The sequence below is a fragment of the Balaenoptera musculus genome, chromosome 7, assembly GCF_009873245.2.
Source record: "Balaenoptera musculus isolate JJ_BM4_2016_0621 chromosome 7, mBalMus1.pri.v3, whole genome shotgun sequence".
Taxonomy (NCBI): domain Eukaryota; kingdom Metazoa; phylum Chordata; class Mammalia; order Artiodactyla; family Balaenopteridae; genus Balaenoptera; species Balaenoptera musculus.
Window position 1 is genome coordinate 9,000,378 of NC_045791.1, and position 18,563 is coordinate 9,018,940.

General features: G+C 42.0%; 1 protein-coding gene across 1 annotated transcript in view; it reads right to left on the reverse strand.

Annotated features, from left to right (window-relative positions):
• CNTNAP5 (contactin associated protein family member 5) overlaps positions 1 to 18,563 on the reverse strand; it is an 829,028-nt gene that overhangs the window by 452,059 nt on the left and 358,406 nt on the right. The gene's annotated exons all lie outside the window — the stretch shown is intronic.

Consider the following 18,563-nt stretch of genomic DNA (forward strand, 5'->3'; position numbering starts at 1 on the left):
ACCCCATCAAAAGTAATTAACTTCATATCCCGTTTCCTCGCCATTCTCCTAGTTTGATGAACCAGTGTGGTCCTCTGTAATCGGTATTAAAACTATTCCACCAATAACTCAAGCACAAATAGAGTTCATTTCATTTCAAGTGTTACAAGCACTGGGAAAGGGCATTGGTAAAGCTGTTTTTAAAATAGAAGTTGAAGGACTTCCTAATCACCATTGGCTTCTGCTTTAACAAGTAAGCATTATTGATTTGAAGGAAGTTTCTCAATTAAGTTGCTCAAAACTCTTCCTAGAACAATAGAAACATTAGGTACACAACTGGCTGTCATCTTCTCTATGACAACGATTGTGTCTGGGTCACGTTTTACTAGAAAATAAAATATAATCAACTAATAATGTAGAAATTATGTCTATCAACGCACAGCTAAATAGAAATGTGGCTTTATTGTCTACTGGCTTGGATGATCCAGACTGCTAGTTATTCTTGAGGATGCGATGCAGATAAAGATAAATATTTGTTTAAAAATGAGTATACGCTTATGACACCAAAGTCCTCCATTGCCATTGCTGTATTTGTTCGGAGTTCTGATTTTTGTGCAACTTCTGCTGGGTTATGTATAAAGGGGACTAAAGTGACTGTTGAGATGTGTGTCATATACCTATGTTTCCATCTCTGCCCTGAGAACTATAACACCAACATGTATGGCAGCTTAATCATACGATGCATGCCTGGAAAAGACTGAAATACCCACTTAGCAAAATCAGACTTTTCATACTCCACTAAAGCAAAAAGAAACAATGCTCTTGCCCTTCTTCAATTTCCGAAAAAGAAACTGAACGCTTTCTGGACTTCCTCCTCGGTGAAATGGGGAACCGAGCATCAGAGTTGACAGGAGGGCTTGGCCTCCTCTCATAGGACCTGGCATTAAGGATAAATATTGCAGCAAGGGCGGGAGCCAGAGCAGGAAAGAGATTAACAAGCATGTCCAGGGTAGCCACGGAGTGACTGGAAAATAGAAAAACCAAGACAGAAAGTCTGCCCAGCTGGCCAGCCTTTTATGTGCATCGCCATAGCTTTAATAGGTGATCTCCCCAACTCCTTTCCCCTGCCCGGCATCACCTGCCCTCCTATCTCACTTTATTTTCTTTCCTAAATGCATCACCACCTGAAAGACTAAATACATACATTTATTTACATTTCTGTCTCTCTCTCCATGGCACTGCAAGAATCTCATGGCTTCTCCTAGAATCACAGGCGAGGCCCATAGAGGTTTACTCAGTGAAGGAATGACCCACGGCCTTTGCTCCCCTAATTTGCTTCATTATAGAGCCTATTACTTGTTCATGGAGACTCTTAATTGTGTTCCATAGAAATGCAAGCACAATGTCATAATAAGGGAAGTTCTTGTTCACAGCTTTTGGTGGACAAACCAAGAGAGGAGTTTTCAGACGTTTTCTCAATGAAGAGCATTCCTAGTTAAAGGGGGAATGGAAACCATGACATATTAGAATTCCTTCTACTATCACAGCTCTTTAATGCTCTGGATTCTTGGACTAGGGCACTTCCGAGAGACAAGAAGAGAGTAAAGGTTCAATGTACATAGTTAAGAAATCCTATGCTACCCAGTCTATCAGGAACTATCCAAGGAAGAAGCATCAGAGAACCTCGTGGATAGCTCACACTGTTCATATTTCTTCCTTGATGATAATCTGTGCCTACAAGGTCAAGTTGTTGAGCCCACAAGCTACCTGCAGACTGTGGGTCTGGTTCCTACTGTCCTGTACAATATATTGGCCAAGACTGGTGCTCGCTCTAAAAGGACCAAGTGATAACTAAAATGTTCTAGGATGATCTTACCATTATTTCCTCCCCAGAGCTTTTCAGGCTCCCTTCCAATACCACTTTCTACACCAGCAGATAAGGCTCAATTTACTTGTCATGTAGGTGATTTTCTCCTAAGATAATTTAACTTCCCTGAATAGGGACCTTTGAAGAGACAGCAGGCTGCCACTGGAAAAAGGAACATGAAAGCAGACATCATGTCTCTGTTTCTTTTTTTTTTTTCATTCATTTTCCTGAGATTTGGATCTCAAAGTAGCACTCTGCAGAGTGATTTCAACTTCGTGTCAGCCTCTGGCAAAACCACGTAATAGGCTAAGTTCATCAGGATCTCCTTCTCTTCTCCCTCACTCCTTTGTCCCATTTTTGCTCTTAGGTGACTTTCAACTTTTTTTCTGTTAAATTGTCAGTAACTCAAGCAATGACCCTTCCTAGGGAAAAAGCAGAATTTCCATTCTTAAAAGGGACACTTGAAGCACAAAGGAATAAAGAAGGAAGGAAGGAAGGAAGGAAGGAAGGAAGGAAGGAAGGAAGGAAGGAAGGAAAGAAGGAAAGAAGGAAGGGAGGGAGGAGGAAGGGAGGGAGGGAGGGAAGAAGGAGGGAGGGAGGGAGGGAGGGAGGGAGGGACAATTTTATACGCTAAAATAATTAATATCCTGATACTAGTTTGGCTAATAAACTAAGAAAAAATACCTGAATATTTGCTGCAAGCTCTGAGGTCTGCCCCTGAGTAGGTGAAAACCAAAGTCAATATCTGGTGATGGGTCCCCTCCCTCCATCTACATCCCCACCTTCATCAGCTCTTTCCTGGGTACCACAACAGCCTCCAGACAATTCTTGCCCCTCTAGTGTTACTCCCATCTAACCCATCTGACGAGAGAGTTCATTAGCTTTAAGATCAAGGAGAGACTTCCCCGTATGCCCTATAAAACCCCCTGTTTTCCAAACCACCTCCTGCTTCTTCTCTCCTCCCCAGCCTTCCTTCTACCATATCAAACTGCTACAGGTTCCCTCAAGCACACGAGCAAATGCTTCCTTTAAGCTGGTGATACTCTTTTGGTTTAGAGCTATTATCTCTTCTGCCACAGTAACACATCAGCAAAAAGTCCAGAATGGATGCATTTATGGTGGTCTCTGCATCTAGACAGCAGTCATCTCGAGGACCTGTGCCTTCATTCATTTTCTGTCTCTAGCATCCTACACAACTGTAGCACCCAGAAGGTGGAAAATACACGACGTTTCCATTCTTCACTTTTCTTCTTAACCTTGATCCCCCTTGAGAAGCATTATCGACCCTTGACTGCACGATGCAGCATGAAGCTGCAGAGCTTTGGTGGAAGAGACCCTTCAAATTCACCATCTACCATGACTTCATGTGTAGCCAAAGGCCATTCATACCATCTTTCGGAATCTTGGCTTCTTCATCCATTAAGTGGAGGTAATAATCCATAGGAAAGGAAGCATGTAGTAAAGCTTCTTTTATCCAAAACCAGATCCCCTAAAACTACTCATTGATTCCCTTTTTCCAACAGTTTGCAGCAGTAACTTCCACTGCTCACATCAATCATCCTTTCAGTGGCTCTTGTGCATAAACAGCAGGGACGTCTGCATGCTCCGTATCAAATGTGGAGGATCAAGGCTGCATAAATGTGTCTGTACCTCGCTGCAGCGGGGGACACTCAGGCCCTCTTCACACTTTGCTTCATTCCCAAATTTAAAGAGTGATTTTCAGACTGACCAGCTTGATGATTCTACACGTGTTCTGACTGCAGTGTTGACAGCGTCCGAACCCAGTCAAACAGGGATTCCGAGTTCCTCAGCTTGATATTCAACTCCCTCGAAGCTGATCTCATTCTGCTTTTATGAGTCTTCTTTCTCACAATCCCTGAATGCACTGTAAACTCCCCAAACGGGGACATTCTCTGTCATTGGCCACAGATGTTCCATGCAATCTCATTTCGGTCCTGTTGTGCTATGGAGGTACTTTCATGTGGATTTAGGAAGATGCACTCTGGACCACGCTGCCCAGGCTCAAATCCTTCTCCCACCACTTACTGGATGTGAGAGCTTGGGAAAGTACTTAACTTTTCTGTCCTAATATTTGCCCTACTTTAAAAAGGGGATAAAAGTGCATCCCTCAAGGGATGGTTGAGAGGAATGTGTGTGTGTGTGTGTGTGTGTGTGTGTGTGTGTGTATGTGTGTGTATACAGGCAGGGATTTCTGTATGTGTGTATTTGTTAACTTGAAGATGGCTCACACTTCATGCTGGAATTATTCTAAAGAACATATACACTCATGTATATTGCTTGGATATTGCTTAGAATACTTCTTGCATGAAGTATGAAGTTCTGGAATAAGGTATGACTGACGTTAAGTGTTAACTATTGTTATTATTCTACATGTTCAATTCAGTCATAACTATTCTTCAAGCCCATGTCATATGTTGACTTCTCTATTAAACAAATCCTAGTTCCCCAGGCAAAGGAGGAAGGGAAACTAACACTTCTTGGATGCAGATGATGGTGCAAGTACCTGTTCTCACATCAGTCCTCCTCACATCCTATGCTGGTTCTGGGCATTTGGGAAACAAAATATCTGGGACATAGAGGGTCAGTAAGTTGCCCGACTTGGAGCTGGGATTTGAGCCCAGTCTGTCCATCGGTTCAAACCTCCTTCCTCCCTGCTCCACGTGGCTGTTTCTCTCTCTCCTCTGAGCGGCCCTCATGCATGATTTCTAACTCCATCATGGCACTTAATACTTGCTACCTTGTATTGTAGTGATGTCTGTGCATTTACCTGATTGTACCATGAAACAATACACTTTTTCAGAGAAGTATTTTAAATATACATATAAAATATAAGTATATAATAAAATATATGTAATATATGTATATTATATATATTCCATTTTATTTAATCCATTTTATTATATATATATATTATCTATCTGATAACCTCCATACTTGTCTAGCATTACATATTAAACATGTAAATATTTATATTTACATATATTTATAATATAAATATTATATATATGGAATACGCTTTTTCAGAGCAGGGATTTATATACATTTATATATAAAATATTATATATAATATTTATATAATGTATATGTTCCATTGTACTTAATATAATCCAGTATACATATATTATCTATCTGATAAACTCCATACCTGTCTAGCATTATGTATTAAAAATGGAAATATTGTATGTTATTTATATGTGTATATATATATAGAATACACTTTTTCAGAGCAAGGTTTTATATATATAAATTTATATATGTATATACTATCCATCTGATAACATCCATACGTCTAGCATTATGTATTAAAAATGTACTTAAACCTAAACCTTCACCTTATAGATCCCATGCTCAACACTCCCCATTTACATCTTTATTCATTCCTTTGCTTTATTAATGGACACACTTGTGTCATCTATAAGAGTCTTCATTTTCTGAATGAATTTAAATTTTGGAAGAGTCTTTAGCCCTGCATTTAGCACAGGGTAAGATCCAAAGTATTTTAGTTCCTATTTTACTGATTAAAAAAAAAAAAAAAAAAGACCAATAAAACACTGCCATGACATGAGGCCTTGACACCTTCATGGAACACTGAGCCTAGATTCTAGATTTGAGCTTGACTAGATTCCTTTGGCATGCAGGCAGAACACATGATTCTCAGAGCAGGGAGTACAGTGAAAAGCAAGAGTGAAATTCAGCCAAATGGGCTGCAATCTTGTCTTCATCACCCTGGGACCTGGGTAAGTATTTGAACCTCTCTGTGCCTTTGTTTCCTCCTCTGTGAAATGGGGATAACAGCTCTGTATATGTCAGAGGGCTGTTGTAAGGATGAAAGGAGATGGCACGTGTAAAATAGTGAGCGATTCCTGCATGCAGCAAACACTCATCCCATGTTGACGATTCATCTTCTCCTCCTCTTTGTTAATATGTCACTTGTCAGCATAGGATCAGGATGGCCTCACGGTATCCATGGGAGTCTAAGCGGCACGCTGTCGGGGGCTGTGTTTCCGATGCTGGTCCAGTGATGGGTCATTTCTGTCTCTCCTACTTCCATGCTCTTTATTCTCTTATTACTAATGGCTAGAGAAAGCACACAGTAGCCGGAACAATTAGGTATTAGAAATGTATGAAATAAAACTGACATCTCTTACAGAGGGTTCTCGAATTTACCCTCAACACTTTAAAACCTTGGTGGCTAGAAGCCAGGACCAACCGCTAGTTTACAGCTCATCGTGTTTTCTCATTCCTAACAGGGAGAAATTGCAGTTTCATTTCATTGAAAATAAAGCACAATTCTTCAATGGGCTTCGTGGTTCTGCCAAAGCCAAGCCACAATTCTGTTTGGATGAGATGAAACCTGGGACCATGGCAAGTGGCCTGTGCCCAGAACAAGCCTGAGCCTGGGGTGGGGATGAGACAGACTGGGCCCTGGGATGTGGGACCCTTTGCTGCAGTGCTTGCACCTGCACAAATGTCTCCTCCAGAAACAAAATACAAGGAAACTCTAAGGCACTAAAAATACCTGCGTAGGGCTTCCCTGGTGGCACAATGGTTAAGAACCCGCCTGCCAATGCAGGGGACACGGGTTTGAGCCCTGGCCCGGGAAGATCTCACATGCCGCGGAGAAGAGAAGCCACCGCAATGAGAAGCCCGCGTACCTCAACGAAGCATAGCCCCCGCTTGCTGCAACTAGAGAAAGCCCGCGCGCAGCAACGAAGACCCAACGCAGACAAAAATAAATAAACTAAAATAAATAAATTAAAAAAAAAAACAAACTGCGTACATGTGCAGTTGGGGCAAATTATAGACAAGATACAAAAAGACCAAAAACCCAACTGGCACTTCTGTAGGGGCAGGAGCAAAAGCAGGGTACTGCGCTTGTCCCCTGAATACGGCACCACCTAAGGGGTGGGCAAACCACTTCAGCCACCCCTCAGGCTGACCCCTGGGCACACCCCTACCCTCACCCCATATAAGGAACCAGCTCACCCCCCCCACCGCCCCCCCAGGGAGCGAGGGAATGAGCAAGGGAAACTGTGGCTTGTTCTCGCTCTCTCCTGCTGCAGCAGGGGCCACAATAACACCTTGCCTGAATTTCTTGTCTGGCCTCTTATCAATTTCTATCGATTAAAGAGGCCAAGAACCCTAGTCGGTATCAGGGGAAACTGCATGCTGCCCCCTTTCACCAGGCCCCTAGAGAAAGCTCAGAGAAGTATGTTCCCCTGGCTTTGGAGCACAGGAGGGCTAGTCAGAGGTACCCTGTGGGGGCAGTTACGTGAGTCTCTGCAAAGGACTTCTGAGCCAGGGGTGAAGGAGAGAGATGCTGGGCCAGGTCACCTGCTAGGAGGTGCTGAACCACGTGTAGGTCTAGGGTCTTTAATACGTGATCACCAGTTTGAAGCTTTTCTGTGTTGTAATTTTCTTTTACTTATTCTCAAGCTTTCTTCTTATCTCCAAACCCTCCAGATAAGTTTTACCTGGACTTTAGATATTATAGGAGGGACCTATATTCTTATTTGGAGAATCTGGAGAAGTAGATCCTGATACAGCAAAAGGCCACGAGTCCTCCTGGTTGAGATAAAGAGTAACAGCCAAGATGGATTTGAAGAACAAGGAAGCATTCCTTTAGCATCTCAGAAAACTTTAGAGGCCAGAGCAGTCATGGAAAATGGAGGCTTGACTGATGCCACTTGGGAATTAAAGGAAGTGTGACACCTGAAGACCAGAGAGCTTGGGGACACCACCTTACACAGTCTCCACACTTTACCACGCGATATCCGACGGTAAATAGTCATGGATTCAAATCTAACCAAAACTATGCTCACTTAATGAAATGCTCCCATTTCTATGCCTAAATTAAATGATGAAGAGAAAAAATACAAATAAAATAAAATAAAATAGTAAAGTAAAATAAAGTAAAATAAAATAGTAAAGTAAAATAAAATAAAATAGTAAAGTAAAATAAAACAAAGTAAAATAAAATAAAATAGTAAAGTAAAATAAAATAAAAGTAGAGTAAAATAAAATAGCTAATATTTGGAAATTGGTTACAAAGGAAACTAAAAAGCCAAACAACTTTTACGAGTGCTCTGAGGTCAATCTATACCAGTCTCAACAGTCTGTACGTCCCAGAACACATTTAAGGAATTCTGAACAGTGTTAGATGAAACGTGTGTCTTCATAATTCCTCAGATAACCTGAGACTTCAATTGTCAAAACAAACTGACCAAAGCATGGTTTGTTTGTTTTTCTCCCTTTCTTCCTCTTTGCTTTCTCCTTTCCCCTCTCTGCTCACTCCCTTTCTTTCTTTCAGTCTCTCTTTTGGCAAAGAACAACAACAGACAAATCAAAAGTCAGAGTTATTCAAATACTATACTTAGGAAACCTATCTGAACAAATTATTCAGAGCAGAAGCTGGGGATTTTTAGAGAGGTGGCAGGATTGGATGAATACATTTCAATATGGCTTTACTTCTTCATGATAAAATCTCAGCCTTAATTTCCAGTGCGGCTGTCAAAATACATTAAAGCTCGTATCTCCATTAAAGAGATTTTGGTTCTGTGAACTTAATTAACTGAGCTATTTAGAAATTTCATTTAACAAACCCATTCCAAGAGACTTGTAAAGACAACTGGCTTAAAGGATTAGCGTTTTTTTAACTGTTTTCCTTTTAAACGCAATCAAAGCCAATTTTTTTTTTTTCCCATCATCAGGGGTAATTGTTGAGTATATACCGTTTTATCCTGTTTGGATTATTTGACTTTTCCTTGTCAACTTTTATGGTTCTTCATTCCTGCTAACATTTCTTCACAGTAAGCAATCTTGGTGTATAGTAAATGCTAACTGGCCCTTTAAAAGGTTCCCATGAGAAATATCTTAATGCCTTAATTTAAATTTTCTGGGCACAAAGCAGAGATGAAAGAAGTCACTTCGCTTTGTGTCCGTCATCCAGATTCACGTCTTCCCTCAGCTTTCTCCCTTTTTTTTTTTTAACATCTTTATTGGAGTATAATTGCTTTACAATGGTGTGTTAGTTTCTGCTTTATAACAAAGTGAATCAGTTATACATATACATATGTTCCCATATCTCTTCCCTCTTGCATCTCCCTCCCTCCCATCCTCCCTATCCCACCCCTCTAGGTGGTCACAAAGCACAGAGCTGATCTCCCTGTGCTATGCGGCTGCACCTTTCTCCCTTTAAGCAAAGTTTGATTACTTGTTCCTTGGCTTTTCCCCCTTCCTTTCCTGGTGCCTGGCCTCACCTTGCCTTTTTTTTTTTTTTTTTGGTGAGAACAGCAAGTACTCTGTATTAACGAGACAGTCACTTTGGATTTTCTACACAAGAGCTAAAACAAAAAACTCAGATTACAATAAAGAAGCACTGAAGTGGATTGCCAAAAAACCATTTGCCCAGTTCAAGTGGCAATTTACTGAGGGCAATGAGTAAAGAGGCTGCTTTGTTTGGTTCATATTGCCTGAGTTACACCAGGTACAAAATGATGTAAGTAGGTCAATAAGTTGAACTCAACAAGATGACTTTATCAATTCCATCCGTTTTAATGATCAAATTGTGTCTCCTTTCAGTTTCAATCTTCCTACGTGTTCTATTCTTGTTAACACAACTAAATTGTTAACAGCTTAAGTTTTAAACTACCATAAGTAGAACCCATCTTACACCTTATACTTTCTTCTTAACAAATATTGTGCATCTATTATGTAGTATGTATTTTTTTTTCACACACTAGAAATTTATTTCAGTTAATTCCCTAAACAGTTTCTGTGAGATAGATTTTTTTTCACACCCATCTCTAAAAGAAGACCTAGACCCACAGAATTCAAATAACTTAGCCAAGGCACACTTCTGATAATTTGTAGGCTCAGGATTTAAACCCACGCTGGTTTGGCTTCAAAATTTAACATTTCTAGTGGGCAATACAGAATAATATGAGAACCCACAGTTCACTGAAGTGATGTCTAGCACAAATATTTGTTATCTCTCTGGCAGAAATACCTTTACAGAATTGTCTCAGTTTCAGTCCTCTGCCTTTATGCTTTTCTTATCTTATGCAAAAAAATAATGTTAAGCTGCATCTTTGTCATACCATTTATGCCTCTCATGTAAAATTAATACACTGTCTATGATGATATTCAATGTCCTTATATATGAGTTTGACCAAACAATCCTTCTATGATTCCTTCTTTCGATCATAGGAAAAACAATTAATTTACTACAAAGCTGAATGTGTATTTCTATTAGTAGAGGGGAATAGTACACAGACCAATATGTTGCCATAATTGCCTTAGCTGCTAGAGAAACGAGTTTTTCCCAGGTGTTTCAGTGTACTCAGTTAGGGGCCTCGAACTATATTCTGCATTTGCATCTTTCATTATGTTCACCCCTGGTTATGTCTTCCATGGTCTTCTTCCTCATGAGATGACTGGGGCCAACAGGTGTGGTCAAGGAAGTGAAGTGGGATGAGTGCCGCCCCCCACCCTGGCTTTTCAGTAGAGAATCCTATGCTGAACGGTGAACTTTTCTGCATCAAGGGAACAAATGTAACCAAATGCAGGAAGTCAGAATTCACTCATCAGGGTGAGCTACCAAGCTAGGTAAACAGGTGAAAGGTAAATCAGAGGGTGCAAATAGAAGCTAAAATGATGATAGCTAGATAGGTAAATAGATAGATGATAGATAGATACAGATGAATAGAGACAGACAGATAGATGCATAGATAGATAGGTAGAAAGATGGATGGATGGGGGGAGGGGAGAGAGAGAGAGATACAAGATAGATAAAGGCAGACAAGGATTTAGGAGTTGACTTGGTCGGCAGCTGGATTATCCAGAGCCAAGGAGAGGAACTAACACATGGTTGTCAATAGAAAGATTGAACAAAATTCCTCTCCCTTTGCTATGTTTAGTTATGTCTTTGAGGCACTTATATATCTGGAGGAGAGTCTGGGGCTGACCTTTGCTTCTGTAACCAACCAATGTTTTTGTTGTTGTTGTTGCTTTGATATTTTATTGTAAACAAGGGGATACAGATGTTTCTTTGCATCTGTTTGCCTCTATATGCTCTGGGAAACTAAGGAATGCCTTGTTTCTTGTCCCAAAGCAACTGATCCCAGAAGCTCCATTATGTGAATAATTAATTTGTTAATTATATGTGTTCCTTTTGCCTGCCAAAAACAAAACTAGTCCTGGTGTGAAAAACATAGAAGCGAAAACATATTTCAGAAGGCAAGAGACATAACCTATGGGCTAATGAACCATACCAGGGACTATGTGAAAAGTGTCAAATGAGTTAAAAGGATGGTAGGAGTTATGTGCTTATTACTGGTAAACAATCAACATTCTTTAAAAAAAACTTGCAGAATTTTATTTCTGAGTGGGATCTGAAAAGGAGGACCGTGAATTATATTATTATTTCCAGCAGACAATTGTTTCTCCCAAACTGTAGCAACATATTTTTTAAGGCAAAACATTTTATTAGATTTTTAAACTCTCTGCTTGCATTTCTTATCTGTGCCTAACCATGACAGCACAGAAAATGATTTTATTCATTGGCTCATTGTTTCTAGCTCTGTTTCCTTTCATTTGGCCATACTGAGTTTGTTGAGTTTGGCTCTACTGAACTGAGGTTCTGAAAAAGTGGGAAATATGGGCTTTTATATTTTTTATTATATATTTTTAATTAATTAATCTATTTATTTATTTTTGGTTCCGTTGTGCCTTCGTTGCTGCCAGCGGGCTCTCTCTAACCACAGAGAGCAAGGGCTACTCTTCTTTGTGATGCGCAGGCTTCATTGCAGTGGCTTCTCTTGTTGCAGAGCACGGGCTCTAGGCACGCAGGCTCAATAGTTGTGGCTCGTGGGCTCTAGAGCGCAGGCTCAGTAGTTGTGGCTCGCGGGCTCTAGAGCGCAGGCTCAGTAGTTGTGACGCACGGGCTTAGTTGCTCCGCGGCATGTGGGATCTCCCCGGACCAGGGATCAAACCTGTGTCCCCTTCATTGGCAGGCGGATTCTTAACGACTGCGCCACCGGGGAAGTCTGTGGGCTTTTTTCGTCTCTTAGATCCCATGGAGGTAGTTCAGCCTCTTTGGTTTGGGAATGAACGAACCTTGGAGCCCCTCTGTGTGCCAGGCATTCTGTGAGGCACTGGGGATCATGGTAAGCTCAAAAATGAACCCTGGGTCAGGAGCTTGAAGTCAGGCCAGGGACGGGTATTAATCTAACACTCACACGAATGAATGCATGGTTATGAAGGGTAAGGAATGGGGGTATATAGACGCTCTGGCTCAGGGAATGCCTTCCCAGGGAACTGATGCTTGAGCTGAGGCTGGCTCCCTGGGCTTCTTTTTTTTTTTTTTTTTTAAGAAGTGATTAATGAATGCTTTTTTTTTTAATTAATTAATTTATTTATTTGGCTGTGTTGGGTCTTCGTTTCTGTGCGAGGGCTTTCTCTAGTTGTGGCAAGTGGGGGCCACTCTTCATCGCGGTGCGCGGGCCTCTCACTATCGCGGCCTCTCTTGTTGCGGAGCACAGGCTCCAGACGCGCAGGCTCAGTAGCTGTGGCTCACGGGTCTAGTTGCTCCGCGGCATGTGGGATCTTCCCGGACCAGGGCTCGAACCCGTGTCCCCTGCATTGGCAGGCAGACTCTCAACCACTGCGCCACCAGGGAAGCCCTCCCTGGGCTTCTTAAAAGACAAGGCTTTTTTCTATTTTTTTTTTTTAATTATTTATTTATTTATTTTTGGTTGTGTTGGGTCTTCGTTTCTGTGCGAGGGCTTTCTCTAGTTGCGGCAAGCGGGGGCCACTCTTCATCACGGTGCGCGGGCCTCTCACTATTGCGGCCTCTCCTGTTGCGGAGCACAGGCTCCAGACGCGCAAGCTCAGTAGTTGTGGCTCACGGGCCTAGTTGCTCCGCGGCACGTGGGATCTTCCCAGACCAGGGCTCGAACCCGTGTCCCCTGCATTGGCAGGCGGATTCTCAACCACTGTGCCACCAGGGAAGCCCCAAGGCTTTTTTCTGAACATGGGGAGGACGTCACCCCCCTGAGGTACGATAGGTTGCATGTATTCAGACGTCGCTACAGAGATGCGCACTTTCCACGCTGGAGTGGTCCCTGCAGGGCTGTGCGCTGCTCCCAGGGTTCTGGTTGCTGCTGCCCTGGCCGCTGTGGAACACGACTCCTCTGCAGCAACTAGCTGCTCTCCCAGCCCCAGCCGTCCCAGCACAGCCCGAGCGCACCCTGACTCAAGCCCAACCCTGGAGCCATGTTTCCTTGGGATGCCATCCATGCTCACAGATGCTCAACTGAAAATGTGAGGAGGTCAGCCTTGGAGGGGCTTAACTGATCAACGATGGAGAGAGTTTATGGAGTAATGTGCCCCCTTAGTCCTCTGAGCGCAGTTAGAATGGGCAATAGCTTCCTAATTCTCCTACGAAGACTTTGAAGAGATCTGGCCAGCTCAACAGCCCAAGCCTTTGTAACAACATTCTCCCCTCTCCCCTCCCCTTTCCTTCACTCTTGCTTCTCTGGAAGTGCATTCCTCAAAAATAGCTTTGGCCTCAGCCTTTGTTTTCTAGGAAAGACTGATTAAGATTGAGGGGGGAGGTGGGCTGTGGACTGAACACAACACTGGTCTCCATTCTACTTGTTTTGATCTCAGAGTACAAACTCAGAGATTAAAAAAAAAGGAAAAAAAAACCTTCATTAAAAAATATACAATGGAATATTACTCAGCCATAAAAAGAAATGAAATGGAGGTATTTGTAATGAGGTGGATGGAGTTAGAGTCTGTCATACAGAGTGAAGTAAGTCAGAAAGAGAAAACCAAATACAATATGCTAACACATATATATGGAATCTAAGGAAGAAAAAAAAAAAGGGCCATGAAGAACCTATTGGCAAGACGGGAATAAAGACACAGACCTACTAGAGAATGGACTTGAGGATATGGGGAGGGGGAAGGGTAAGATGTGACAAAGTGAGAGAGTGGCATTGACATATATACACTACCAAACGTAAAATAGATAGCTAGTGGGAAGCAGCCGCATAGCACAGGGAGATCAGCTCGGTGCTTTGTGATGACCTAGAGGGGTGGGATAGAGAGGGTGGGAGGGAGATGCAAGAGGGAAGAGATATGAGGATATATGTATATGTATAACTGATTCACTTTGTTATAAAGCAGAAACTAACACACCATTGTAAAGCAATTAAACTTCAATAAAGGTGTTTAAAAAAAAAAAAGGTAAAAAAAAAACAAAAACAAAAACAAAAAATAGTGGATTCTAAGAAAATTAGCAGTTGGACAGAGGAGCCCACGCAGCCAATGCCTGGCTCTGCTTTCCCCAGCGGAAGGACGACATCCCTGGTGGCTTTGCACTCATCAGGCCACAGCTAGAGTATGTGGGGGGGGGGGGTGGGGAGCTGGTACATTTTGGGGGAGCATCTATAGGGCATGATCAGAGAGGGTACAAGACTTGGAAATGACGTGAGGAAAACAGAAGCCAGTGAGGCATGTTATATTGAGAGAAACACACAAAGTGTGGGGCAGGGGGCGGTGAAAAGGAGATTAAAATGACCATCAGATAGTTATTGAATTTAAAATAGATAACCAACAAGGACCTACTCTATACACAGAGAACTCTACTCAATATTCTGTAATAACGTTAATGGGTAAAGAATTTGAAAAAGAATAGAAATATGTATACGTATAACTGAATCACTTTGCTGGACACCTGAAACTAACACAATATTGTAAATCAACTATAGTCCAATATAAAATAAAAATTAAAAAAAAGAAAAAAGAAAGATGTATAAACTATAAAAGGACAACAAATTGAAAGAAGTTATCAGTAGTAATGCTGTTGAAGAATGGAAGAGACTGCATGATGGGGTAGCAATATCACCTGTAGGCTGTCAAGTCTCTACAGGGATGCTAGTGGAGAGTGGATTCCTGCAGAGGGTAAGAACTGGGTTGGACCATTGCCAAGGTCACTTACAACAGGAAGAGTCTGATTCTGTGTTTCAAACAAGGTTAGTACTTCATGTAGAGGGAACCTGTATTGCAAGGCTATTAGGGTCACGGATTCCCATTCCTTAATGGCCAATGACCTTCACACAATAGAACAACAGCAATCTTCAGCCTTAGGTAATTCTTAGCAGCTATCACACAAATGCAGGCATTTGGTTCCAGGAGACTCGGTGAGAGAGGATAGCTTAGCTCCATCCATCACTGCCACAAGAAATATGACTCAATGCTCAAATGACTACATCTCCTGGTGCATTGACCACAGGCAGCTGACTTATTCACTCACTCACTCATTCATTCATTCAACACACATGCTACTCACTATGGAGATATTGGTGGAGGATGTACTCCGTAGGAATCCACAGTCCAAAGGAAGGAAACAGGGACAAAAGAACGCACTGTCGCTGAGCAAGATAAAGAAAGAAGTGAAGGAAATTCCCTGGTGGTCCAGTGGTTAGGACTCGGCACTTTCACTGCTGTGGGCCCAGGTTCTATCCCTGGTTGGGGAACTAAGATCCCGCAAGCTGAGTGGCACAGCCAGAAAAAAAAAAAAGGGAAGATTGGGGATGGTACTGTACCCCCATCCACTCCAAGGTTAGAGTGCTCGGAGGCTGAAACCATATACAAGTCCTTTTTGCTTTAGTCTCCCAGGTCTCCATTGAGTCTCAAAAGGCTGACTCAAGAGTTAATGGTTAGGGGGACTTCCCTGGTGGCACAGTGGTTAAGAATCCACCTGCCAATGCAGGGAACACAGGTTTAAGCCCTGGTCCGGGAAGATCCCACATGCCGTGGAGCAACTAAGCCCGTGCACCACAACTACTGAGCCTGCGCTCTGGAGCCCGCGAGCCACAGTTACTGAGCCTGCGCACCACAACTACTGAAGCCCAGGCACCTAGAGCCCGTGCTCCATAACAAGAGAAGCCACCGCAATGACAAGCCCACTCACCTCAACAAAGAGTAGCCCACACTTGACGCAACTAGAGAAAGCCCACGAGCAGCAACAAAGCCCCAGTGCAGCCAAAAATAAATTAAAAAAAAAAAAAAAGAGTTAATGGTTAGGAATGTGAAGATGTAGAAACAAAGAAGAGCTGTTGGGCCGGGAAACTGGTAACAATTTTGACTATAAATCAGACACGTGCAGAGTCACTGAACTCCCAGTTCCCTGAGGGATACAGATAAAGGCCTGACACACATTCCTAAGTTGTTTTTATAGGAAGCTGACCCCTGCCAGATAGAAACTGCTGACTGCAAGAACACAAACCCTGACCAGTTGAAACCAGAAGGTTGATGATGCTTGAACCTTCACCTTGATGCCAACCAATCCGAGAATCATGCACAAGCTTATCACATACCCTGCGGCCCCTCCCTCCCAGTGCCTTTAAAACCTCTTCGCTGAAAGCCATCAGGAAGTTTAAGTCTTTTGAGCTTGAGCTGCCCATTCTCCTTGCTTGGTGCCCTGCAGTAAATGCTGCACTTTCCTTCACCACAACCTGGTGTCAGTAGATTGGCTTTACTGCACATGGGCGAGTAGACCGAAGTTTAGTTCAGTAACAAGGACCCTTCTCACTTCTTGGGAAAGGGACACTTTACTTGTCTGGAGGGATACATGCAATTGTTCTCAGTCAAGAAGGAAGCACAGATTTCTTTAATGTAACACTTAAGATGCTCAGGTGGGCCTGGAATTGTATCCTGATTCTGCCACGTATTACTTAAGCAGCTACTGTAAAAGCAGATTCATTTACCCAAAAAAATATCTTTGAGTGCCTATTCACATGGCAAGCATTGTGAAAGGTACTAAAAATCGAGTTATGGAAAGAAAAAAGGAAGACACAGACCCTGTCCCCACAGAGGATATAGTCTTATGGGGGAGGTAGTCATTAATTGCACACTAATTTCCTTCAATACACAGAGCACAGCTGTGATGGGTGAGTGGCATGGGGCCTAGTTTGAGCTTGGGTTCCAGTGATAATAAGCACTTAGCTCTCAGGACTGATATAGGTGAAGGGTGAAATGATGTAGGTGTAAAGTGAAAAGTGATATAAGTGTAAAGTGAAATGATGTATGCAAAGTGTTCAGCGCAGTGGCTGGCAAAATGCGTGATGGAATCGTTCACTATTTACATAATGTTGATACCAATGATGCTTTTTCCTCTCCATCAATGCCTCTGTGGAGAAAACAAACGCAATAAGCATCCTCATCTACCAACACGTCTTTTTTTTTTTTTTCCCTGATTCTCAAGCTGGACTTCCCCTGCACATGTGCAAAACTAATTTATATCTTCAATTCACGTTCAAATGAAATGTCCTTTACAACAAAAAGTGAGGTATGGTGGGGACCTCTTGCTCAACAGCTGAATTCCTGCCATTTGCAAAGTGACCTCTAATCACTTGCTAAGGACCAGCTGCTTCTGTGGAAATTCTCAAGCCGTGAGGCACGTGGCCCCTATCTGAGTCCATATGGCATCCCTCTCTTTTTTCTGGTTTCTTCAGGTTGTCTGCAAGCTCACCTGTCAGAAGTGGAGCCACAGATGGGAAAGACAGGCAAAGTGGAGTGAACAGAAAAGCATGGTGGGGGCGACTTTGCCCCTGAGAGCATCCTGCTGCTTTTCCCTTGTAGCTTATAAGACTGAGGGAATTAAATCACAGAGGAAGAACAAGACAAATCCACAGCTTATTTAACAGGTCTATGTGTTTGTCTACTTAATCACCGGAAGGATATAGGTTTTAGATTTAGATGAACTTGGATTGAAACTTACTTCCCTTTTCTAAATCTGTTTCCTCACCTTTAAAATGAAGATAATGTGCCTTTCCCAAGTGGCGATTAAGATGCAACATATATAAAGGTCCTTATACGTAATAATTACTCAGTAAATGTCATCTCCCTTCCTTCATGCCCAAAGTTTACCTCTTCTCTCTATACTCTATCTGACATCAGATGTTAAAACAAACTCTCCGAAAGAACTCAAAAAAAGTCCAATTTCCCCACTACAGCGATACATAAATATAGATTTTCATATAAGAAAGAGAAGGGAGATGAAGTGCTAAGTTTTATACATAGGTAAAATTTTATGCAATGTGACTGTGTAATCTTCATATAGCCAAGAATACTCACTCTTCTCAGGCACACTTGGAATGTCTATAAAGATTTACCGTACATGATGTCACAAAAGAGACCTCCATAAATTCCAAAGAATTAACCACATATAGACATATGTTCTTTGATCACAAGTAAATACAATAAGATACAAAACAAAATAATAAATTTAAAAATTATAATTCTGGAAACTCAATAACCCACTAATAATAAACCACGGATTAAAGGGGCACTAATAAGAGTAATTATCATATGCTTAGTGCTGAACAAGTAAAAGACACCACATCCAAGCTAAAGCATTATCTAGAGGGAAATCTGTAGCTTGGCTGCATTGATTACAAAATGTGAGGGCATGAAGGTAAGTGAGCTAAGTCAAGCAGAAGAATGTGAATCCATCATATCCTGCAGGACCTTATTATTATCAAAGAGAAATAAGCATATTTACAGGAAGCTATTAGAAAATAAGATATACGGTGATTATAACTCGTGAGTTATAATTCATTGAGTTCAAGCAAGGTAGAGAATGTGCCAGTAAATCACTTGGCATGAATTAGTCTTGACCTTCATT